The 25890-nt window shown below is 41.7% G+C and overlaps 1 protein-coding gene across 1 annotated transcript in view; it reads left to right on the forward strand.

Annotated features, from left to right (window-relative positions):
* LOC143925079 (contactin-associated protein-like 5) overlaps positions 1–25890 on the forward strand; it is a 591832-nt gene that overhangs the window by 38829 nt on the left and 527113 nt on the right. The window lies entirely within an intron of this gene.

Below are 25890 nucleotides of genomic sequence, written 5' to 3' on the forward strand. Positions count from 1 at the left end.
GCTTGGTTGGTCAAATTTTCAAACTCTGGTGGCATCATCGGATCACAAAACGCACAGTTCTTTTGAAATTCGACCATGTATGGCCTAGCCTTATGCCGCGTACACACGGTCGGAGAATCAGTGGGAATGCGTCTTATCGGACCGTGTCCTCAGATAATCCGACTGTGTGTGGTATGCATCGGACTGATTCCGTCCGAATCTCCGTCCGACCCAATTTTCCAACATGTTGGAAATATTTCCCGACCAACTGGGCCGGTCAAACGTAATCCGATCATGTGTAGAGAATTTTGATCGGACCAAGTGCCACGCATGCTCAGAACAAATTCCTACATCAAAGCTATTGGCTACTAGCCTGAATCTAGTCCCATCGTAACGAAATTACGTCATCACGTTCTGAAAGATCATATTTTGCGACAACTTAGTCCGACCGTGTGTATGCAACAGTTTCGGACACAATCCGTCAGACTAAATCTGACGGACAAAATCCGACGGATTTGGTTGTGGAAATCTCCGACCGTGTGTACAGGGGCTTAGAGGACTTAAATACCCTCCCAGCAGCGAGCATCAGGTGAAAACTGATTACTAGAACCTGCTGTCTGCTGGGAGACACCCGCTGGTGGACAACAGAACTACAACCTTCAGGTCTGGGAAGCACAGTGCCACCACAGCCGGTGATCCAGGTCCTGACACATGCTGTGGTGCTTAGTCTTTAAAAAAAGAAAAAAAAAGACTTACACCTTTTTGTGTATGTTTTAGTGAATTAAGGAGCTCATTTAACCACTTGCTGACCAGCCACCGTAGTTTTACTGTGGCAGAATGGCACGGCTGGGCGAAAAAGATGTTATGTAACGTTGCTTCGCCCTGTGGCCACTAGGGGCGCACACCCACTGCTCTCCCCCGGAGCCACTAGGGGCGCATGTATGCAGCCACTGCTTGCCCCCGGAGCCACAAGGGGAGCAGGTGCGCACCTACTGCTCGCCCCCGGAGCCACTAGAGGCGCACGTGCGCACTGACTGCCCAGGAGCTGATGCGAGTGCCCGGCGGTTGCGATCACCGCCGGACTCCCGAGAACAGGGATCTGTGTGTGTAAACACAGTTTACATTTCTCTGAGGAGAGAAGAGACTAATCGTCTATTCATACAAAGTATTCATACAAAGTATGAACAGCGATCTGTCATCTTCCCTAGACAGTCCCATCCCCCCTTCAGTTAGAACACACACTAGGGAACACAGTTAACCTCTTGATCGCCCTCTAGTGGTTAACCCCTTCACTGCCAGTGACATTTTTACATAAAATCAGTGCATTTTTATAGCACTGATCGCCAGTGGTCCCAAAAATGTGTCAAAAGTGTCCGATCTGTCCTCCGCAATGTCACAGTCCCAATAAAAATCGCAGATCGCCACCATTACTAGTAAAAAAAAATATAATAATAATAAAAATGCCATAAATCTATCCCCCTATTTTGTAGACGCTATAACTTTTGCGCAAACCAATCAATATACGCTTATTGCGTTTTTTTTTTTTTTACCAAAAATATGTAGAAGAATACATATTGGCCTAAACTGAGGAATTTTTAATTTTTTTTTTTAAATTGGGATATTTATTATAGCAAAAAGTAAAAAAATATTGTATATGTATATTTTTTTTCAAACTTGTCTCTCCTCTTTTGTTTATAGAGTAAAAAATAAAAACCCGCAGAGGTGATCAAATACCACCAAAAGAAAGCTCTATTTGTGTGTGTGTGGGGGGGGGGGGATGACATCAATTTTGTTTGGGTGCAACGTCGCAGGACCGCGCAATGGTCAGTTAAAGCGACGCAGTGCCGAAACGTACTGGTCGGGAAAATGAGGAGCTCGTCCTGGCTTAACGCATGAATTAACGTAGGTAACGCGCTTCGTGTTAATGAACTGCAGCAGTGTGAACACATCCATAATGTTTACTTTTATTTAACTCTCTTACGTTTTTTAATTCTTTCTAACAATCAAGACCCCGCCCCAACGAACCACCGCCACCGCCCGCCTGCCCATTGCCTACCTTGTTGCCTTCAATGGTAGGCAGTAAAATCCTTTCATCAGAATATTTCTGGACTTTTTTCTTTCTTTCTCTTTTGAAATGCATTAGCGGAGACATTTTCGCCTGACGGCTGCATTTTGGATGCTGTGCGCACGGCGGCTATAAGCCCCCTGATACTCATGTTCAAAGGATTCAGTTAAGCTTGGCCTGTAGCAAGTGTTAATTTGCATACATTAACCTCCAGCACCTACATATTTGCCGTAGACGCTTAATAAGCTCCGTGCACGGAGATGGTCTGTGTGCGAAGACAGCGGGGATTGGCCAGGGACGTGTGCAGATGGCCCCGACTGGGTTAATTGTATAATTATTGCTATTTATAAGGCACGTTTTTGCTGAGCTGTATGATAAAATGGAAGAAGTAAAATATCAATGCAATTGTATATGGAAGAGAGAAAGTGCCGGGCATGGGTTGGGTATTTTAAACTGTAGCAGAATCAGATGCGTTCAAAGAGGAATATTTTTGGCCGGAGCACAGAGATAACATATATAGTTGTAGAAATAAAAGAACTATACTGAAAGTAATTAAAAAAAATGGGCATAACTTTTTTTTTTTTTTATTAACCACTTCAATACCGGGCATTTTCACCCCCTTCCTGCCCAGGCGCCGTCTCATTTTGAATGACAATTGCACAGTCATGCAGCACTGTACCCAAACAAAATTTCACACAAATAGATTTTTATTTTGTTGGTATTTAATCACCGCTGGATTTTTTTTTCTTTTTTTGCTAAATAAATGAAAAAAAAAGACTGAAAATTTTGAAAAAAAAAATGTTTTTCTTGGCTTCTGTTATAAAGAAACGAAGGAGCTGTCTCATTTTGAATGACAAGTGCGCAGTCATGTAACACTGTACACCAACTAAATTTTTATTATTTTGTTCACACAAACAGATTTTTCTTTTGGTGGTATTTAATCACCGCTGGATTTTTTATTTTTTTTTGCTAAATAAATGAAAAAAGACTGAAGATTTTGAAAAAAATAAATAAATAATGTTTTTCTTCGCTTCTGTTATAAAGAAACGAAGGCGCTGTCTCATTTTGAATGACAAGTGCGCAGTCATGTAACACTGTACACCAACTAAATTTTTATAATTTTGTTCACACAAACAGATTTTTCTTTTGGTGGTATTTAATCACCACTGGATTTTTTTATTTTTTGCTAAATAAATGAATAAAGACTGAAATTTTTTTAAAAAAAAATTGTTATCCTTTGTTTCTGTTATAAAGAAACGAAGGCGCTGTCTCATTTAGAATAATTGCGCAGTCATGCAACACTGTACCCAAACAAAATTTTTATAATTTTGTTCACACAAACAGATTTTTCTTTTGGTGGTATTTAATCACCGCTGGATTTTTTTTTTTTTTTTTGCTAAATAAATGAAAAAAGACTGAAGATTTTGAAAAAAATAAATAAATAATGTTTTTCTTCGCTTCTGTTATAAAGAAACGAAGGCGCTGTCTCATTTTGAATGACAAGTGCGCAGTCATGTAACACTGTACACCAACTAAATTTTTATTATTTTGTTCACACAAACAGATTTTTCTTTTGGTGGTATTTAATCACCACTGGATTTTTTTTTTTTTTTTTGCTAAATAAATGAAAAAAGACTGAAAATTTTGAAAAAAAAAAATTTTATCCTTTGTTTCTGTTATAAAGAAACGAAGGCGCTGTCTCATTTTGAATTCTTTTTTTTTTTATTACATTTTTTTTATTAACCACTTCAATACCGGGCAATTTCTCCCCCCCCCCTCCCCTTTTTCCTACCCAGGCGCTGTCTCATTTTGAATGACAATTGCGCAGTCATGCAACACTGTACACCAACTACATTTTTATAATTTTGTTTACACAAACAGATTTTTCTTTTGATGGTATTTAATCACCGCTGTTTTTATTTTTTGCTAAATAAATGAAAAAAAATTGAAAATTTTGAAAAAAAAAAATTGTTATCCTTTGTTTCTGTTATAAAGAAACAAAGGCGCTGTCTCATTTTGAATGATAATTGCACAGTCATTCAACACTGTACCCAAACAAAATTTTTATAATTTTGTTCACACAAACAGATTTTTCTTTTGGTGGTATTTAATCACGCTGGATTTTTATTTATTTTTTTGCTAAATAAATGAAAAAAAGACTGAAAATTTTGAAAAAAAAAATGTTTTTCTTGGTTTCTGTTATAAAGAAACAAAGGCGCTGTCTCATTTTGAATTCTTTTTTTTAATTACATTTGTTTTTTTATTAACCACTTCAATACCGGGCACTTTCACCCCCCCCCCCCCCTCTTTTCCTACCCAGGCGCTGTCTCATTTTGAATGACAATTGCACAGTCATGCAGCACTGTACACAAACTAATTTTTTTATCATTTTGTTCACACAAATAGATTTTTCTTTTGGTGGTATTTAATCACCGCTGGATTTTTTTATATATTTATTTTTTGCAAAATAAATGAAAGACTGAAAATTTTGAAAAAAAAATAAAAAAACTTTTTCTTTGTTCCTGTTATAAAGAAACAAAGGCGCTGTCTCATTTTGAATGACAATTGCGCAGTCATGTAACACTGTACACCAACAACATTTTTTGCATTTGGTTCACACAAATAGAACTTTCTTTTGGTGGTATTTAATCACCGATGGATTTTTTATTTATTTTTTGCTAAATAAATGAAAAAAGACAGAAAATGTTGAAAGAAAAAAAAGTTTTTCTTCATTTCTGTTATAATTTTTTTTAAAATAAATAATTGTTCTTCATAAATTTAGCCCAAAATGTATTCTGTAAAATTTCTTTGGTGAAAATAACCCAAATTATTTAGTCTGTAGGAAAGTTTATAGAGTGATCAGGGACACTGACTGGTGATAGTATGTAAAAAAAAAATTTTCATTTTTTTTTCTTTTTTTTCTTAAATTTTTTTTTATTAACCACTTCAATAACGGGCACTTTCACCCCCCCCCCCCTTTTCCTACCCAGGCGCTGTCTCATTTTGAATGACAATTGCGCAATCATGCAGCACTGTACACAAACACATTTTTTATCATTTTGTTCACACAAAAAGAACTTTCTTTTGGCGGTATTTAGTCACCACTGGAATTATTTTTTATTTTTTGCTAAATAAATTAAAAAAGACTGAAAATTTTGAAAAAAAAATGTTTTTCTTAATTTCTGTTATAAAGAAACAAAGGTGCTGTCTCATTTTGAATGACAATTGCGCAGTCATGCAACACGGTACCCAAACAAGATTTTTATCATTTTGTTCACACAAATAGAACTTTCTTTTGGTGGTATTTAATCACCGCTGGATTTATTTTTTATTTTTTGCTAAATAAATGAATAAAGACTGAAAATTGTGAAAAAAAAAATGTTTTTCTTAATTTCTGTTATAATTTTTTTTTTAAATAAATAATTGTTCTTCATAAATTTAGCCCAAAATGTATTCTGTAAAATATCTTTGGTGAAAATAATCCAAATCACAGTGTATATTATTTAGTCTGTAGGAAAGTCCACAAACTATGGGATATGTCCCCGAAAATTGATCAATCCTGATGCACTGATCTCATTTCTTGAGGCCCGAAAATATCAGGACAGTAGAAATACCCCCCCAAATTACCCCTTTTTGGAAATTAGACAGTCCAAGGTATTTAGTAAGTGGAATGGAGGGTTTTTTGAAGTTTTAATTTTGTCATCATTTTTTGGAAAATTAAGAAATGAAAATTATAATTTTTTATTTCTTTTACATCCTGTCACCAGTGTAGTACAGCTTCATCATATAACTGGTGTAGCGGTGATCAGAGACACTGACTGGTGACAGTATGTAAACAAAAATGTTTTTTTTTTTTCTTTCTCTCTTTTTTTTTTTTCTTTTTTTTATAATTTTTTTTTTTTTTTTAACAAACTCTGACCAGAGCAATATGATGCTACTATAGTAACATAGTACTACTCTAGGGAAGTAATCAGGATTTTTTTTTTCACATTGTTTGCTTTGAGCAGTGGATTACATATAAGCAAGTATTTTACTGAATGAAACTGAATCATTCAGTCTGTTTTGTTGTGATTGGTCAAAGCTAATCACATGGTACAGATGGGCTGTGATTGGCCCTGTCTGTACCATGTGATCAAATTGACCAATTACAGCTAGCAAAACAATTATGCCTTGTACACACGGTTGGACATTCCGACCACAAAATCCGTCTGATTTTTTCCAACGGATTTTATCCGAAACTGGTGCTGCATACACACGGTCAGACAAAGTTGTCGGAAAATCCGATCGTTCGGAACAAGGTGACGTTCATTGAGTGCGACGGGACTACCTAGAGGCTAGTAGCCAATAGCTTTGGTCTCGTAATTTGACCTGAGCATGCGTGGCACTTTGTCCGTCGGAATTCTCTACAAACGATCGGAAAAAGTCTGATTGGATTTTTTTGTCGGAAAGTTTTAGATCCTGCTCTCAAATTTTTTTCAGGCGGAATTTCAGACGGAAAAAGTCCACACACGATCGGATTTTCCGACAATATAATCTGATCGGACCTTTTCCGTCGGAATTTCCGACCGTGTGTACAAGGCATCATACGCAATGGATGGCACGAAAGGAAGCCATCCATTGTGTACAATTGTCATGTGACCTGCTGTGATTCGTTACGGCAGTCACATGGTACTGGTAGCGAGCCAGTAATCTGATCAGTCATCAGCTGTGTCCCTTGGACAGAGCCGGTGACAGATCGTGCCGCTGGCCACATGATCGGTGCTTCCTTTACAGGACACCATATGATGTCCAGTCCAGATAAGAAAGCACCCGCCCGACCATCGTTTGACTATAGGCGGGATGGGAAGCGGTTGACTTACATAGGTCATTCACATGTTGGTAGAGTAACTCTTCTCCTCTTATTTTCTCCTCCTTTTCAAAGCAGAAGCAATGTGCCATCATTGAGTTCTTGATGACGGAGGGGTGCAGGCTGTCCGACGTCCACAGAGGGCTACAGAATTTTTATGGAGATGACACAATTGGCAAGAGTCACCAAAGCCAAGACATTGCTCTTTTCAATGGTGCCATCTCCATAAACATAATATAGCCTCCAGACGGCCTGCACCCCTCCTTCATCAAAAACTCAATGACAGCACATTGCTTCTGCTTGGAAATTCAATATTTACCTGCAACGAAAAAGAAGAAGAAGAAGAAGAGTTATTACAGAGGAAGAGTTACTCTACCAACATGTAACATTTAAATGACCTATGTAAGTTAATAAAAAAAAAGTAATACCCACTCTTACATTATTTTTGGTACAGCCCTCGTATACACTACATTACCAAAAGTATTAGGATACCTGCCTTTACACACGCATATGAACTTTAATGGCATCCCAGTCTTAGTCCGTAAGGTTCAATATTGAGTTGGCCCACCCTTTGCAGCTATAACAGCTTCAACTCTTCTGGGGAAGGCCGTCCACAAGGTTTAGGAGTGTGTCTATGGGAATGTATGAGCATTCTTCCAGAAGCCCATTTGTGAGGTCAGGCACTGGGGTTGGAGGAGAAGCCCTGGCTCACAGTCTCCGCTCTAATTCATCCCAAAGGTGTTCTATCAGGTTGAAGTCAGGACTCTCTGCAGGCCAGTCAAGTTCCTCTTGCGGAGTCCCTCAAGGATCACCCTTGTCGCCAGTGCTCTTCAACATATACATCCGCCCACTCCTCAAAATCATCAGAATATCAGACCTCTGCTTCCACTCATACGCTGACAACAGGCAACTCTACTTTCGTATCACTGGACAAAAAGACCATCATCGAGAAAATTGCCTCACTTTGATAGACGACTGGATGACCACTAGCTCCCTCAAACTAAACGAATCGATAACAGAGCTTCTTATCCTACACACAAACCAAAATTCTCAAACCAAGATCCCTTGGACAACTCCCACCATCTTTGGACAGACCATCTCCCCAAGGACCAAGGCCAAGAGTCTCGGAGTCATTTTTCAATGTCAAATGTCAATGGATGCACAAATAGGAGCAGTAGTCAGTGGTTCTCACCATCTGCTCCGCCTGCTACGCAGACTCATCCCCTTCATTCCAAAGGAGGACAAAGCAGTGGTAGTTGGAACAGTCATTAATTCATGACTTGACTACGCAAACTCCCTTTACATAGGATTAACCCAATATCAACTTGTGCGCTTACAACTTATCCAAAATACGGCGGCAAGGCTGATAACAGGAAAAAAACCCTGGGAATCTCCCCTTCCTTGAGGAGCTTACATTGGTTAACCATAAAGAATCGGATCACATTCAAGACCCACTGCATCACCCACAAATGCACACATGGAGACGCTCCTCAATACCTACTCGAGAAAATTAAAGACTATACACCCAATCGCAGTCTTCGATCATCAAACCAAAACCTCCTCCTCATTCCCAAATCCTGCTACAAATCAAAGGGGGAACGGAGATTAGCTGTCCAAGGACCACGGTTATGGAACGCTCTACCAACCTACATCCGCATGGAAGAAAACCATCAGGCCTTCAGGAAAAAACTCAAGACCTACCTCTTCTAAGCCCTTGTACACACGGTCGGAGAATCCGTCGGAATGTGTCCTATCGGACCGTGTTGTCGGATAATCCGACTGTGTGTGGTATGCATCGGACTGATTCCGTCGGAATATCCGTCGGACCCAAATCCAAATATTTTGGAAATATTTTCCGACCAACTGGTTCGATCGGACATACTCCGATCATGTGTAGAGAATTTTGATCGGACCAAGTGCCACGCATGCTCAGATCAAATTCCTACATCAAAGCTATTGGCTACTAGCCTGAACATAGTCCCATCGTAACGAAATTACGTCATCACGTTCTGAATGATCAGATTTTTCGACACCTTAGTCCGACCGTGTGTATGCAACAGTTTCGGACAAAATCCGACGGACAAAATCAGACGGACAAAATCCGACGGATTTGGTTGTCGAAATCTCCGACCGTGTGTACAGGGGCTAAGAAGCTTGACAACAAAGCACGAATACATCGCCATGAGGCGATTCAGTTTGCATTGTAGCGCTATACAAATTATTCATTCATTCATTCATCCACCTCAAACACGCTCATCCATGTCTTTATGGACCTTGCTTTGTGCACTGTGGGCAGTCATGTTGGAAAAGGAAGGGGCCGTCCACCAACTTTTCCCAGAAATTGGGAGCATGAAATTGTCCAAAATGTCTTGGTATGTTGACGCCTTAAGAGTTCCCTTCACTGGAACTAAGGAGCCAAGCCCAACCCCTGAAAAACAACCCCCCACACCAAAATCCCCCCTCCACCAAATTATTTTAGATTAAAAGATTTTAAATGAAAATCTGAATGACCATTGAGGAATTAGCTTAAAACCACCCCTCTGTGAATGGTTCAGTGTAAAATAAACAAATAAAAATAAAATAAGCATTACTTCATCCTTTTCATTCAATAGATAGAGATAAAAACTGTAAATACTATCCAAAATAATATTAGATTTAACATCATGAAAAATAAAATTAAAAAAGAAAAAAGGTAATAAACGTGTTTCCACTCTGCAGTCTCTGTAAATCTTCTTGAATATTATTTATGAGCACGTACTATGGCTTCTTCAGTCTTTATTCGATACTAATGAAACCGAGTGGAGGAATGATCCAGGAAAGAACATCTTCATATTCATCTCTCATTTAATATATCTCTGCAATATTCACGTAGATTATTTCTAAATAGTACAACAAAATAACAGAAAAGCCTCACAACGCTCTCTAGGAAACAGTCAAGTCCTGTAACGGAATTGCTGGGGAATGTGGCGTAAAGCTGGATTCCGGATAATATCTCTATTAATAATTATCATAATCCAGGTATATAGGAAGCGGTGGGTAAGGATGAGCTCTGACAGCTTCAGACTTACAATTCATATTCGGTGATGAGAGTTGTTCATCATGAGGGTGTCTACTTCAGCAGGGAGATGAAAATATTCTTATTATATTGGAGTGATGATAGTATAGGCGCTCAAAACCACTGCAGCAGAGAGTTGAAGCTGAACCCACGGGAAAAAATATATTTTTCTCACTCCAGCTGCTGCTAACTATTTATTAGTTTAAAAATATCCAAACACCAGGGGGGGCTAATTATAACCCATAAGGGGTCTATTAATAAACACCAGGGGGTCTAATTATAACCCATAAGGGGTCTATTAATAAACACTAGGGGGTGTAATTATAACCCATGAGGGGGTCTATTAATTAACACTAGGGAATCTAATTATAACCCATAGGGGGTCTATTAATAAACACTAGAGGGTCTAATTATAACCCATAAGGGGTCTATTAATAAACACTAGGGGGTGTAATTATAACCCATTAGGGGTCTATTAATAAACACTAGGGCAGTGTTTCTCAACTCCAGTCCTCAAGGCGCACCAACAGGTCATGTTTTCAGGATTTCCCTCAGATTAAATGGCTGTGGTAATTACTAAGGCAGTGAAACTGATTAAATCACCTGTGCAAAATAATGGAAAGCCTGAAAACATGACCTGTCGGGGCGCCTTGAGGACTGGAGTTGAGAAACACTGCACTAGGGGATCTAATTATAACCCATAAGGGGTCTATTAATAAACACCAGAGGGTCTAATTATAACCCATAAGGGGTCTATTAATAAATACTAGTGGGACTAATTATAACCCATAAGGGGTCTATTAATAAACACTAGGGGGTCTAATTATATCCCATAAGGGGTCTATTAATAAACACTAGGGGATCTAATTATATCCCATAAGGGGTCTATTAATAAACACTAGGGGATCTAATTATAACCCATAAGGGGTCTATTAATAAACACTAGGGGATCTAATTATAACCCATAACGGGTCTATTAATAAACACTAGGGGGTCTAATTATAACCCATAAGGGGTCTGTCTATTAATAAACACTAGAGGGTCCAATTATCTCCAATAAGGTGTCTATTAATAAACACTAGGGGATCTAATTATAACCCATAAGGGGTCTATTAATAAACACTAGGGGGTCTATTTAAATTCTATAAGGGGTCTATTTATAAATCATACGTGGTCTAATAATAAACCATAAGGGGTTTATTACTAATCTATAATAGGGTAAATTTATTTATTTTATTTTTATTTATTAAATTGCCAGGAAATTATCCCCACCCCCGAAACAGACACACCAAAAGTGGTTTTAAACCTTCCATCCATGGAATAGTGTTTGTGGGTTGCAATACTGGATGAAAAGCAATACAGTGCTTAATATTTTGGAAAGCAAAAGACATTCCATTACATTTGGTTTCGGCCATATATCACATCCTCCATGAGTCTTGTCCTCTCTCCGAGGTCTCACACTTATACATGGACAGGTGAGCCCAATTGCTAGGTAGACTTATCAATCCCACAATGTTGAATAGGATCTGGGACTCCACCTTTAAGTCATCTAAATGTGTAGTACAGAAGGAGACCTCATTAAAAGTCCTTATGCTCTGGTATAAGACCCCTGAGGTCATCCATAAATTTGATCAGCATTGTGTTGGCGATGTGGGCTAGATATAGGTTCACTGTTCCATATCTTCTGGCTGTGCCCTCTGATTAAACCCTTTTGGCATGAAGTGATGTTTCTACTTCAGAAAATGGTGGATAAGACTCTCCCGCTTGACCCAATACATTATCCATTGGGCCTCCCTTCCCCTGGTATTGCTAAAAATATTAAGCGTCTGATATCCTATATCCTTTTAGCTGCCAAGAGAACTATCCCACTATATTGGCTATCTAATTCTTCCCCTCCTTGGTCTAGACCAGGGGTCTCCAAACTTTCTATCCAAAGGCCCAGTTTACTGTCCTTCAGGTTTTAGAGGGCCGGACTGTGGCCATCAGGAGTAGAAAACGTCCCAGCATCAGTTGGAGTAAACAATGCCCCATCTTTGTTGTCAGTGAGAAGAATTGCACCCCATTGTTGGTTTTATTAAATAGAATTGTGCCCCATCCTTGGTGTCATTTGGGCCCATCATTGGTGTCATTGGGAGGAAATTTGTCCCATCGTTGGTGTAATTTGGACCCTGTCATTGGGAGGAATTGGGCCCCATTGTTGGTGGCATTGGGCCCTATTGTTGGTGTCATTGGGAGGAATTGTGTCCCATCCTTGGTGTCATTTGGGCCTCATTGTTGGTGTTATTGGGAGGAACTATGCCCATTCATTGATGGAATTGGGCCCTATCGTTGGTGTCATTGGGAAGAATTGTGCCCCATCCTTGGTGTCATTTGGGCCTCATTGTTGGTTTCATTGGGAGGAACTATGCCCCATCATTGGTGACATTGGGCCCTATCGGTGTCATTGGGAGGAAATTTGTCCCATCATTGGTGTCATTGGTAGGAATTGTGCCTCATGATCGATGTTATTAGGAGGAACTGTGCCCCATTCATTTGTGACATTTGGCCAAGGGCCATATAAAAGCAAGCAAAGGGCCACATCCAGCCCCCGGGCTGCAGTTTGGAGACCACTGGTCTAGATTCCTCCAACTCATAGCCGACTTTAGAAGAATGGAATACCTCACATCTACAGTACACAATATCACCCCACAATTTAATAAAATATGGGAACCATGGGATCAATCGGAGTTTGGGTCTCCTCTTTCAGACTCTTTATATTAAAAAAAGATATCTGATAAACCTTTGAGTCTTTCTACAGACTTCACCCTTCCTATTTGCAGTAACCTGCTATCTTACATATGATGTTTGCTTTCCCTTTATGATGTTTATTCTTCTATATAACCTACAGCTATCGTTTACATTTTGATACCTTGGACATTTTATATGTGCACTACTATTTTGATTACATTTGTCACCCTTTGATTGTGACGTTTTGATACCTTGGACAACCTTTATATGCTCACTATTGTTTTGATTACATTTGTCATGTTTTGACTGCGATGTAATTGCTTCTTTTTGTTGTATAAGAATTTTATTAAAATAGACATTCCATTACAGTTCTCATATAGGCATTAGCCCAGAGCTCCCCTTTAATGATAGGCTCTGAATACCCAGGGCATGGGCACACCACGCCGCTCTATTCTCCGTAGAGCCCAAGCTATTTCATAACTGATCTCCATCAAATTAATGCTAATTGATTATAATTATCTGGAGCGCAGGAGTGTATCCCTGCTCCGTTTAAGACAAATTCGCTAAGTCCCTGAGCTTAAATAAATTATGGCAATGCCTATATTATTCAGCTATTAGATAATTGAAATTTTGTATGGGAAAGCTTTAAGTATAGGGAAAGGTATCTCCTCGGGGACACACTGAGAGGAAATAGAGAAAATGTGATGAACATGTGTAGTTAATGCGTGCAAAGGCAAACTTGGATTAACCACATGAAGATATGTAGGGAAAATTCTATTATTTTATTTTTTTTCCATAAAAGATTTTATTGAAAAAAATGCAAGACATACAAACGTGCAAGTCATAGGAGCATCATAAACACAAGGTGCTGCCACGACCTTATCTACTCGCAATACAGACATCGCTATTACACTGTTACATTGGTCGTGGCTAATAGAACATTGCTATACAGAGGCACAACTGACTAGCAAACACAAAAATAATGTGGACCTATCTCCTAAAGAGGCTTACTCAGGTCGTGCCGGGTAGTGCTGGGCCAGAGTCCCCAGCCTTCAGGACCAGTATCTTCCGGACCCGCTAGGGTGTGCGGGGTGGTGTAGTTCCCAACACAATCGTGACCGAGTGGGAGAGCAAACGGCTGCTTTGTTCAAGTCCCATAGAATGAAATATTCCAGGTTTGACTGAGGAAATGTGAGGGGGCAAAGGATTGAGGGGGGGGGGGGGTAAAGGGAAAGAGAAAGTAAGGCTCTCGGGGGAGAGAAGAGGAGGGGACGGGTAGGTGTCCCCCCCCCCCCCCAGCCCAGCCCCCGCCGACCATGCGCCTCTTTGGTTTATAAATGAAGGGGAAAGAATGTTTTGTATTTATCTGTGGTTTGAAAATGCTTCCAACATGCCCAAATAGTCGAGAATTTCTGCAATCGGTCTTGAGTGGTGTATATCAGCTCTTCCATCTCCTCTATCTTAGCGACCCTGGTCAGCCATTCCCTAATGGAAGGAGTGTCGGTAGATCGCCAGTGTGTAGGAACACATAGCCTGGCCGCGTTGACCATATGCATGGCTAATGATTTAAGGTAGGTCCGTTTAGGTAGAGTCGTAAGGTGGAGGAGATATTGCGCGGGGTTATAGTTTAAGGTGTAGGTGGTGACTTGTGCGATAATGGAGTGGACTTCCTGCCAGAAGGGTTGTATCAAGGGGCATTCCCACCATATATGAATGATTGAACCTATTGCCGTCTGGCATCTCCAGCATGTGTTGGGAATCGTAGGGGAGAATTTGTGTAGTCTGGCAGGAGTCCTGTACCATTTAGTAGCGATCTTATACCCATTTTCTTGAATGGCCACGTTCATCGAGCCTTTATGGACATAAGTAAATATATCCTCCCACTGTTCATTTGTGATGTTGGTCTGCAAATCCTTTTCCCAGGAGCTACGCGTGGGAGTCATCAGTGCCTGGTCCGTCTCCTCCTGTAGAAGTACGTATATGCTCGAAATTAAGTGTCGCAAAGGAGTGGTGTTTGTGCAAAGGCGTTCAAATGGGAGAAGTTGTCTGGACCAGGAAAATTCTATTTTACCTTGTATTTAAAACATTGCTATTGATTGGAAGTAGAAAGAAGAATGAGTTGGCCTTCAATCAACGCACAAAATATGCATAGTATCATTATAACTTGTATGGTAAAAGAATAGAAAACAACGTCCAAAGGATAGCGTTCAAGAGTACTGGTAATACTACAACATACATATTCATTTTAGACTTGTGCTCTTCCAAACTTGTGGTAATAATTTAGGAAAGAACCTTTTCTGTTCCAGAATTTTTTTGCCCCTGTATATAAAGCCAGCTCCATAAAGACATGTTTTGATTGGATTGGTGTGGTGGAACTCATGGTTGTCATAGGGTTGGTGTGGAGGAACTCAACTCTGCACAGAGCTTTGACCTCAACCCTACAGAACACCTTTGGGATGAATCAGAACAAGCCAGGTTATTACCATCCCTATATAGACCTGGCTTGATGAGTTTGGTGTGGAGGAACACCAGTGGCTAGCACAGAGCCCTGATCTCAACCCTACTGAACACCTTTGGGATGAATCGGAACAAGCCAGGTTATCAACATCCCTATATAGACCTGGGTTGATGAGTTTGGTGTGGAGGAACACCAGTGGCCTGCACAAAGCCCTGACCTCAACCCTACTGAACACCTTTGGGATGAATTGGAACAAGCCAGGTTATTACCATCTCCATATAGACATGGGTTGATGAGTTTGGTGGGGAGGAACACCAGTGGCCAGCACAGAGCCCTGATCTCAACCCTACTGAACACCTTTGGGATGAATCGGAACAAGCCAGGTTATCAACATCCCTATATAGACCTGGGTTGATGAGTTTGGTGTGGAGGAACACCAGTGGCCTGCACAGAGCCCTGATCTCAACCCTACTGAACACCTTTGGGATGAATCGGAACAAGCCAGGTTATTAACATCTCTATATAGACAAGGGTTGAGGAGTTTGGTGTGGAGGAACACCAGTGGTCTGCACACAACCCTGACCTCAACCCTACTGAACACCATTGGGATGAATCTGAACAAGCCAGGTTATTAACATCTCTATATAGACATGGGTTGAGGAGTTTGGTGTGGAGGAACACAAGTGGTCTGCACACAACCCTGACCTCAACCCTACTGAACACTATTGGGATGAATCGGAACAAGCCAGGTTATTAACATCTCTATATAGACATGGGTTGAGGAGTTTGGTGTGGAGGAACACCAGTGGCCTGCACAGAGCCCTGACCTCAACCTTACTGAGCACCATTGGGATGAATTGGGACAAGCTAGGTTATCAACATCCCTATATAGACATGGCTTGATGAGTTTCCCACAGACACATACCAAAATCTTTTGGAAAGCCTTTTAGAAGACTGGACTGCTATAGTCATTGAGGCATGCAAGTCCATATTAACATCTATGGTTATGGAATGGGAAGTCCAAAAAACTCATAGAGGTGTGAAGATCAGATGCAAAAAAGCTTTTAGTCATATACAACATTTTCTCATATAATGTAGAATTTGTACCGATACTTTTATTACTCGAAAATTCAAAACAGCATAAAAAGGAAAAATTTTGCCAAAATCCCCTGATTTCTTTAAAAAAAAAAACTGGGTGAATTAAAAATTTCACATAATCAGATTCTGTGTACTGTAAATCTCCTCCTCCACTCCTGACCCTGCACAGGTCTTTAAGTATGCACAAGGCAGCCCCTGAAGGTGCACCGTCCTTCTCATCCATCACCATAGTCATCAGTCCTAACCTTTCCAAAGGCAGGTCACAGGTGCAACTCTTGTAATAATGTGGTGTCACCTCAAACCTATGGTAATGGAGTCTGGCCCAGGCTAGACCTTTTAATGGCAAGAATCCCAAGTAGGGCAGTGGGTACCCTCTACTGCTGGGTACAACCAGAATGTTGGGAACTGTGGTATTTTTATGCAAGCATCTTTGAGCGGAATGATCATGCAGCCAACAGTGCCTACATAGATCTACCACTGTTATAACAGAGCCAGCAGAGGAAAGGAGTAGCATTGAGTGTAATGATTTGGGCAAATTTTGCTGCGCAATCATGGATTTCACAGTAAAATTACAGATTTCACTGTTGGCAACATTTTCAGTGGAGGAAAAGTAGGTGCCATCCCAATCCCTCACCCCCAATCAAGACATGTCAATTGAACCTAAGCCCCTTAGTATTTCCATAGTGGTATCAATGGTGTGGAAAAGTATCCATCAGCACAGGTGTTCTATTTTCAGAAGGGGGGTCTGAATTATTTTTAGAGCCTTTTTAAAGGAGAATTATGACCAAGGCTTTTTTTGACTATACTTTTCCTATGTATCAGTTCATTCTGCACTCCTCTGACCCATTTTCAGCCAACAGCGAGGGGTTAAGCCACTCAGCAAGTTCAGGCTCTGGATCGATCCCAACTGTGCACTCAGAAGCTTGGTCCGGCAGCTGGTTGCGCCGATGGGACACTGAGCCAGCTCCTCCTTCCCATCCCAAGCCCGGCTCTCCAGTGAGTGCTGGAGGGGCATAGTAGAGAGCAGGGATGAACAGCTCACAGCAGAAGGGAGAAATGAGCGATCAGTGGACTTTGATTACTCAGTTCTCAATCTTAGAGGTGGCGGAAACAGATGCAGCATGAGATCGATGCTGCATCCACCTAGGTGAGTATCTTTTTTTTTTTTTTACTTCTCTTTTAAATCCTAGGGTTTTGGACTGGTCTAAATTTGGGATGGGGTAAGGAAACTTTGATATTTCCTAACATATTGCACAGCATACTGTATAATCTAGGCCACACTCTGTATTAAAGTGGAAGTAAACCCATCCATAAAACAGTTTCATTTCCGGCACGTGCTGGAAATGTAACACTCCTATTGGTTGTGCTCTCAGCCAATATGTCAAATCATCCAGTGGCTGGAGTCTAAACTGATCACATGTGCAGCATCATGGCAGTTGTAGATTAAACAGAGGCAAAGATGGCCACTTCCTTGGCTGAAAAGGATGGGGGGGGGGGGGTTACTTACTCTTTAAACCAAAACTAAACACTCTCATTCAAGATGAACTATTTTTGCAATCCTTATGCTAATAGCTTTACTAAATAGATAGGAAAGAACGTTATTTTTATTGCTTTAACCACTTTCCGACCGACGCACGCCGATATACGTCGGCACAATGGCAGCGGTAGGCAAATGGGCATACCTGTATGTCCCCTTTAATTGGCGGGGCTAGCGGGTGTGCGCCCCCCACTTACAGCTTGACCATGCCCGTGGGACTCGATGTCCGCTGGTCTCCCGGCAATTGTGTCACGGAGCTACAGAACGGGGAGATGCCTAGGGGACCCCAATGCCGATTTTTTCCGCGTAGGGGGTTCCCCTTAAAATCCATACCAGACCGAAGTGCCTGGAGTACAATACCCTGTAGCCAAGAACCAGCGCGATCCTATCGTGCTGGTTCTTGGCTACAGGGTACTGTACACCAGTACGGTATGGATTTTTACACCAGTACCAGTATGGATTTTTTGGAAATTTTTGGAAATCCATTTTGGAAATCCATTTTGGAAATCCATACCGGACCAAAGCGCCTGGTGTACAGTACCCTGTAGCCAAGAACCAGCGCGATCCTATCACGCTGGTTCTTGGCTACAGGGTACTGTACACTAGTACGGTATGGATTTTTACACCAGTACCAGTATGGATTTTTTGGAAATTTTTGGAAATCCATACCGGACCAAAGCGCCTGGTGTACAGTACCCTGTAGCCAAGAACCAGCGCGATCCTATCACGCTGGTTCTTGGCTACAGGGTACTGTACACTAGTACGGTATGGATTTTTACACCAGTACCAGTATGGATTTTTTGGAAATTTTTGGAAATCCATTTTGGAAATCCATACCAGACCAAAGCGTCTGGTGTACAGCACCCTGTAGCCAAGAACCAGCGCGCTAGGATCGCGCTGGAAACATTCTAGCGGGCAGGTGCTGTAGCTGCCCTTGCGTCGTATTTGGTCCGTCGGACCAGCATACAGACAAACGGGCTTCCCAATAGGAACTGGGTCCGGCGGACCAAGATTTAAAACATGTTCTATTTCAAGGTCCGTCTGACTTTTTGGGAAGAGAAAGTCAGACGGAGCCCACACCCGATCGAAATGTCCGACGGATTCTGGTCCGCCGGAACCAAGTTTGACGGAAAGTCCGATTCGCGTGTATAAGAGCCAGAAAACAGAACCATCTTTTGAAGCATCTGCAAAGCAATAAATGGCTCACTGTAGGCAAATTCATTCTGGAGGCTTAACTTCAAGAAGAATATATTGTATCATGCTTACTCGAAAATAGCATCGGGTCCCATCCACCCTCCTATGCTCGGTGAATAACGTTTCCCAGATTAATATTTTCAACTCTTCTATCTGATTTCAGAGATCTCACAATGTGCGCTAATTTTAAAGATTTACTTTTTTTTTTTCTTTTGCCAAATTGCTGAGGGATGATGGAATACGTTCAGAAATAAAGGCTGTCTCTCTCTTTTCTTAGGAATCAATTATTGGCAATGCCAAGCTCAGCTGTATTAGAAATAATTCAGAAATATAGTGTTATTAAAGTTCTGCGTAGTACATCGATTTGGAGAATAAAGCTATCATCTGGTTAAATAGAAACATAATTATTTTAATCATGATAGTATATAGAATTTAGAATATAGGCGGCGCAATTGCTTTAATATTTTTGATTATTATCTGTAGTTACTGATATTTTTACATATACAGTTTATCATGTATTAGTTCAAGCATTAGCTCCCATGATCAATTCCACCACTTCGGGGTGCCATGTAACAGTAAAGCCACGTACACACGGGGCGGACTGTCTGGCCAACTAAGTCCGTCAGACAATCCGACGGACAGTCCGTCCTACTTTCGAATGAACGGACTTGACCACACACGATGAACAAACAGTCCGTTGAAAGCTTGCGCGATGACGTGTACAGCACGTACGACGGGACTAGAAATAGGAAGTCCAATACACAGCAATGCAACCTTCCGCCGTGTAAATCCTTTCTGAGCATGCGCCATACTTAGTCCGTCCAACTAGCCTACTCACGAGCGGACTGTCCGCTGAAACCAAAGTTGGACGGACAATATTACGGAAATTCCGAAATACTTAGTCCGCCAGACTGTCCGCTGAAAAAGTCTGCTGAAGCCCACACACGAGCGGACTGTCCGCTGAAATGTGTTTCGGCGGACTAAGTTGGACAGACAGTCCGCCTGTGTGTACGCGGCTTAAGAATAAAAAAAAAAAAAAAAAAAAAAAAAAAATCCTCATTTCACATTCTATTAATTCACGTCAGTCCCTGCCCCCAAGGAGCTTACAATTAAAGTTCCCTATTGCACATACACTATATTACCAAAGGTATTGGGACGCCTGCCTTTAGCACTTTACAGTGCTATTCAGGACTGTTCTACTTTAACTGCCAATTGCTTGGTCATGCAACACTGTACCCAAATGAAATATACAATATATTGTCAAAAGTATTGGGACGCATACCTTTACACGCACATTAACTTTAATGACATCCCAGTCTTAGTCCGTAGGGTTCAATATTGAGTTGGCTCCGCCCTTTGCAGCTATAACAGCTTCAACTCTTCTGGGAAGGCCGTCCACAAGGTTTAGGAGGGTGTCTATGGGAATGTTTGACCATTCTTCCAGAAGCGCATTTGTGAGGTCGGACGAGAAGGCCTGGCTCGCAGTCTCCGCTCTAATTCATCCCAAAGGTGTTCTATCGGGTTCAGGACTCTGTACAGCCCAGTCAAGTTCCTCCACCCCAAACTCGCTCATCCATGTCTTTATGGACCTTGCTTTGTGCACTGGTCCAAATCATTTGGTGGAGGGGGGATTATGGTGTGGGGTTGTTTTTTAGAGGTTGGGCTTGGCCCCTTAGTTCCAGTGAAGGGAACTCTTAAGGCGTCAGCATACCAAGAAATTTTGGACTATTTCATGCTCCCAACTTTGTGGGAACAGTTTGGGGATGGTCCCTTCCTGTTCCAACATGACTGCGCACCAGTGCACAAAGCAAGGTCCATAAAGACGTGGATGAGTGAGTTTGGGGTGGAGAAACTTGACTGGCCTGCACAGAGTCCTGACCTCAACCGATAGAACACCTTTGGCATGAATTATAGCGAACACTGCGAGTCAGGCCTTCTCGTCCAACATCAGTGCCTGACCTCACAAATGCTCTTCTGGAAGAATGGTCAAACCTTCCCATAGACACACTCCTAAACCTTGTGGACGGCCTTCCCAGAAGAGTTTAAGATGTTATAGCTGCAAAGGGTGGGCCAATTCAATATTGAACCCTACGGATCAGGATTCCGCTTCCTGACCGTCGCACGGTGATGTACGTCGGCAGAATGGGACGGGCAGAGAAATTGCCGCCATGCCATCATGTGCACGCTGCCGCCGGCACGCGCACATGCTGGTCGGGACCCCCGACTCGATCGCCGCGGGGATACCCGAGATCGTCTCACGGGTTCGCTGAACGGGGAGATGCGGAAGTAAACAGCATCTCCCCGTTCTGCCTAGCAACAAGTGACACTGATCTCTGCTCCCTGGGATTGGAGCAGAGATCGGTGTTCACTAACACACAGCCACGCCCCCCACAGACACACTTAACCCCTACACTGCCACCCCCTGGTTAACCCCCCTGGCGGTATTCCCGAGTCTGGGATTTTATACCAAAAGCGGTAACCCCGAGCCAAACTCGGGACCGCATCGCTGAATGCAGGGAGAGTTTACTTACCTTCTCCCCTGGATCCAGCGATGTCCCCCCGCTGTACGAGCGAGCCGTGCTCCGCTCGACCTATCACGGAGCCGATCTCCGTTCCCTGCGAGCGTTGCGACACACGGGGACGGAGATCGGCGCCAAATTCAAAAAGTGAAACACACACATTACATACAGTATAATGTAATCTTACAGATAACAAAGCTGTATGTAATTATTTCACATCCCCTTTGTCCCTAGTGGTCTGCCCAGTGTCCTGCATGCAGTTTTATATTATAAAAACTGTTCTTTATGCCTGGAAACTGGAGATCGTCCATAGCAACCAAAACTGTCCCTTTACATCAAAAATGGTTTCAGACCAGCTAGAAAACAGCGATAATGAATTGGAATCACTCGCAGAATTGAGGGATAGCGATTTGTGGGGAGATCCGTCATCAAATACTGAAAAGTAATGACAGCGACAATTCTGCAACTCAGCAAATTTCTGTGCTTTTTGATTTGATTACATTATTGAATCATTTTTATTATTGTTATATTATTATTTGGTATAATTATTTATAGTTATTTATTATATTATAATTTATGATTTAATTTTTCAAACTTTATCATACCCGGGATGTCTGCTAGACTCTGGTTTGGACAGATTTAAGTGAGTTATTCCTAAGCCCTTGTACACACGGGCGGACATTCCGACAACCAAATCCGTCGGATTTTGTCCGAAACTGTTGCATACACACGGGCGGACAAAGTTGTCAGAAAATCCGATCGTTCAGAACGTGATGATGTTATTTAATTAAAACGGGACTACGTTCAGGCTAGTAGCCAATAGCTTTGGTGTAGGAATTTGATCTGAGCATGCGTGGCACTTTGTCCGATCGGAATTCTCTACACATGATCGGAGTATGTCCGATCGGAGCATTTTGTCGGAAAATTTTATAGCCCAGCTCTAAAACTTTGTCGGTCGGATATTCCGATGGAAACAGTCCGATGAAGCCCACACACTGTCGGATTATCCGACAACAAGGTCCGATCGGACATTTTCCTATAACATCATTTTCTGGGACTACGTTCAGACTAGTAGCCAATAGCTTTGATGTAGGAATTTGATCTGAGCATGCGTGGCACTTTGTCCGATCGGAATTCCTTACCGCATGATCGGACAAGGTCCGATCGGATCATGTTGTTGGAAAATTTTATAGCCCAGCTCTAAAATTTTGTCGGTCGGATATATAGCCCACACACGGTCAGATTATCCGACAACACAGTACGATCGGACATTTTCCGTCGGAATGTCCGACCGTGTGTACAAGGGCTAAGAATTACAGGACTTACAATATAAAACGCCAAATTTTCATGCAAAATAATTGTACCGCTTTCAGCACCAAAAATCTGAAATAAGGGAGGTTAACCCCTTCACTGCCAGTGTCATTTACACAGGAATCACTGCATTCGTATAGCACTGATTGCTGTATAAATGGCAATGGTCCCAAAAATTTGTAAAAAATGTCCGATGTGTCCGTCATAATGTCGCAGTCACAATAAAAATCGCTGATCACCGCCATTACTAGTAACAAAATTTTTTTTTTTTATAAAAATGCCATAAAACTATCCCCTATTTTGTAAACGCTATAAATTTTTGCACAAACCAATCAATAATTGCTTATTGCTATTTTTTTTTAACAAAAATATGTAGAAGAATACGCATCGCCCTAAACTGAGGAAAAAAATAAAAAATTTTTTTATATATTTTTGGGGGATATTTATTATAGCAAAAAATAATTATTTATTTTTTTTTTTTAAATTGGCGCTCTTTTTTTGTTTATAGCGCAAAAAAAAACAAAAAAAAAGGCAGGGGTGATCAAATAACACCAAAAGAAAGCTCTATTTTTGGGGAAAAAAAGGACGTCAATTTTCTTTGGGAGCCACGCCGCACGAGTAAAAATATAAAATAGAATTATTACCAATTTAACCCAACATGGCACGTTGGAATTTTTTAGAATCCACACAAGGAAAAGATTTTTTTTAAAAGAGCATGTACAGAGTATTGTAGTGAATCAAGCCCCCCATATACATAAACCCATCCACAGTATATACTGTATTGTATGTGAACATACAAGATAAATAGAACTGCACTGGTCAAGGCTGCTGAGCCCAGTCCACTGGACGTATAGGAAATCAGTATGGTACATAAAATGTTACATTGTGGTGTAGAACATGGTTGTGGAGGAGTTAAAATTTCTCAATGCGCTTCGCTGACGTGCCTCTTCAGGAGAGGGGCACTCAGAAGGTTAATTAGATGGTTCCTCCAAAGCAAGAATCGCAACCAAGGACCATAGAGGCAAGGAGTGGGCCATTGAACCACAGGCGCCATATCCCCCCCCCCCCCCCCCCCCAAAAAAAAAAAAAAAAATTCCAGACTCTGGGGGAATGTATGTTCTCCAGGGATGGAAAATATCCAAAGTAGCCATGAGCTTGTTTTAACCTAGTTAAATAGTAGGTGAGGTTGAAAAAAAGACACAAGTCCATCAAGTCCAACCTATGTGGACTCTTTGAACATAGCAGACGCGTCCAAAGAGGTGAAACCAGTTAACAGCAAAACTATGGGCCATTGTTACTTATGTTGTTAAAATAAAACCTGTATTGAGGTTCTCCTTCTGAACTGGCCTTCAAACCAATCTAAGCCCCTTGTACACACGGTCGGACATTCCGACGGAAAATGTCCGATCGGACCGTGTTGTCGGATAATCCGACCGTGTGTGGGCTCCATCGGACTGTTTCCATCGGAATATCCGACCGACAAAGTTTGAGAGCTGGGCTATAACATTTTCCCACAACATGATCCCATCGTGTGTAGAGAATTCCGATCGGACAAAGTGCCACGCATGCTCAGATAAAATTCCTAGACCAAAGCTATTGGCTACTAGCCTGAACGTAGTCCCATCGTAACGAAGTAACGTCATCACGTTACGTACGATCGGATTTTCCGACAACTTTGTCCGACCGTGTGTATGCAACACAAGTTTCGGACAAAATCCGTCGGACAAAATCCGACAGATTTTATTGTTGGAATGTCCGACCCGTGTGTACAAGGGCTAAGGGGCTTCAGTATTTTTGGATTCACCAGCCTGGAGCCAGGTAGGCTTTCTAGTAACTTTGGCTTCACTTAATTTATACTTGTTCCCGGTCCATAACTCAGAATTCCCTGAAACCAAAGCCAACAGCTCGGCAGGCAGGTATGTACTGGCCATTGGAACTACAGGGAGTTTCCCGGTGGGCCGATGGCTCAGTGGGCCAGTTTCAGTGACAAAGTAATGGCTGCGCGGCTCGCCCCTCAACTTCACGCAGTGATGTGAGAAAGATGAGAAAAATACAGAGGAGAATAAGTGAAATAATAAAAGAGGTTAGTGAGGGCTCCTTATGTTATGCTACTTATGTTTTTTTTTGCACAATTGCGTATAGTTTTATATACTGTTTTTGTGCTTGTTTGCAAAATTACAGTGGGCCGGTCTGGATGAAGTCCAGGGCCAAATTTTTGTCCCAGTCCAGCCCTGTCGGCAGGTATCATTTTATGAAGGAGGCAAACAATAGAAGCTCTGCATTTCTCTCAGTGAAGAACAATTGCATCAATATTAGAATCTGCAACCAATCTAATTCCAGAAAATATAGATGAAAGATGTCAACCAACCCCCCCCCCCCCCCCCCCCACCGTGTGTCTGAGCATTGGACGTCCATGCCCAGTCTTCATAATATGTCTCTATCAACAACACGTTCTTTATTCTATAAACTTTATTCCATAATGAGCCCTGTGAGGATAAATTAAGGGAAAGCAATCCTCGTCGTCGTCAATCTCTCTAATGACTTTTTGGGAAGAATTCACATTGCATTTAGGACATTTGTAGAGCATTCCCAATTGTGGCCTCATCTGTCAGGGCTCCACGGTGTCAATGTACGAGCAACTTCATAAAGAAGGTTAAATAGCTGATGCTCAGTTATACTTGTTGGCATGTCATGAAAAAAAAAAAATTTGAGGTAGCAAATTAGTTCTGAACACATTTCCCTGGGAGAAAATCAGGAGGAAAATGGACAACGCAGTGTGTGGCAGCTTCGAAAGCTGAAAATTGGCCTGGGCAGGAAGCGGTGAAAGTGTCCGGTATTGAAGTGGTTAAATAAAGCTTTTACACTTTTGGGTACCCAACCGGTCTAGGGTTACTACATGCAACACGGGTCCCTTGTGAGCAGTGCCGGGACAAGGTCACCCAGCGCCCAGGGCAAAGATGCCAAACTGCGCCCCCCCCCCCTTTCCCTTAGGCCCCTTTTACACCGGGGTGGTTTTCAGGCGTTACAGCGCTAAAAATAGCGCCTGTGTAGCGCCTGAAAAAAACAGCCCCTTTCTCACACTGGAGCGGTGCGCTAGCAGG

The sequence above is a fragment of the Lithobates pipiens genome, unplaced genomic scaffold (assembly GCF_037356315.1).
Source record: "Lithobates pipiens isolate NorthernLeopardFrog02 unplaced genomic scaffold, aLitPip1_a1.2 Scaffold_22, whole genome shotgun sequence".
NCBI lineage: Eukaryota > Metazoa > Chordata > Amphibia > Anura > Ranidae > Lithobates > Lithobates pipiens.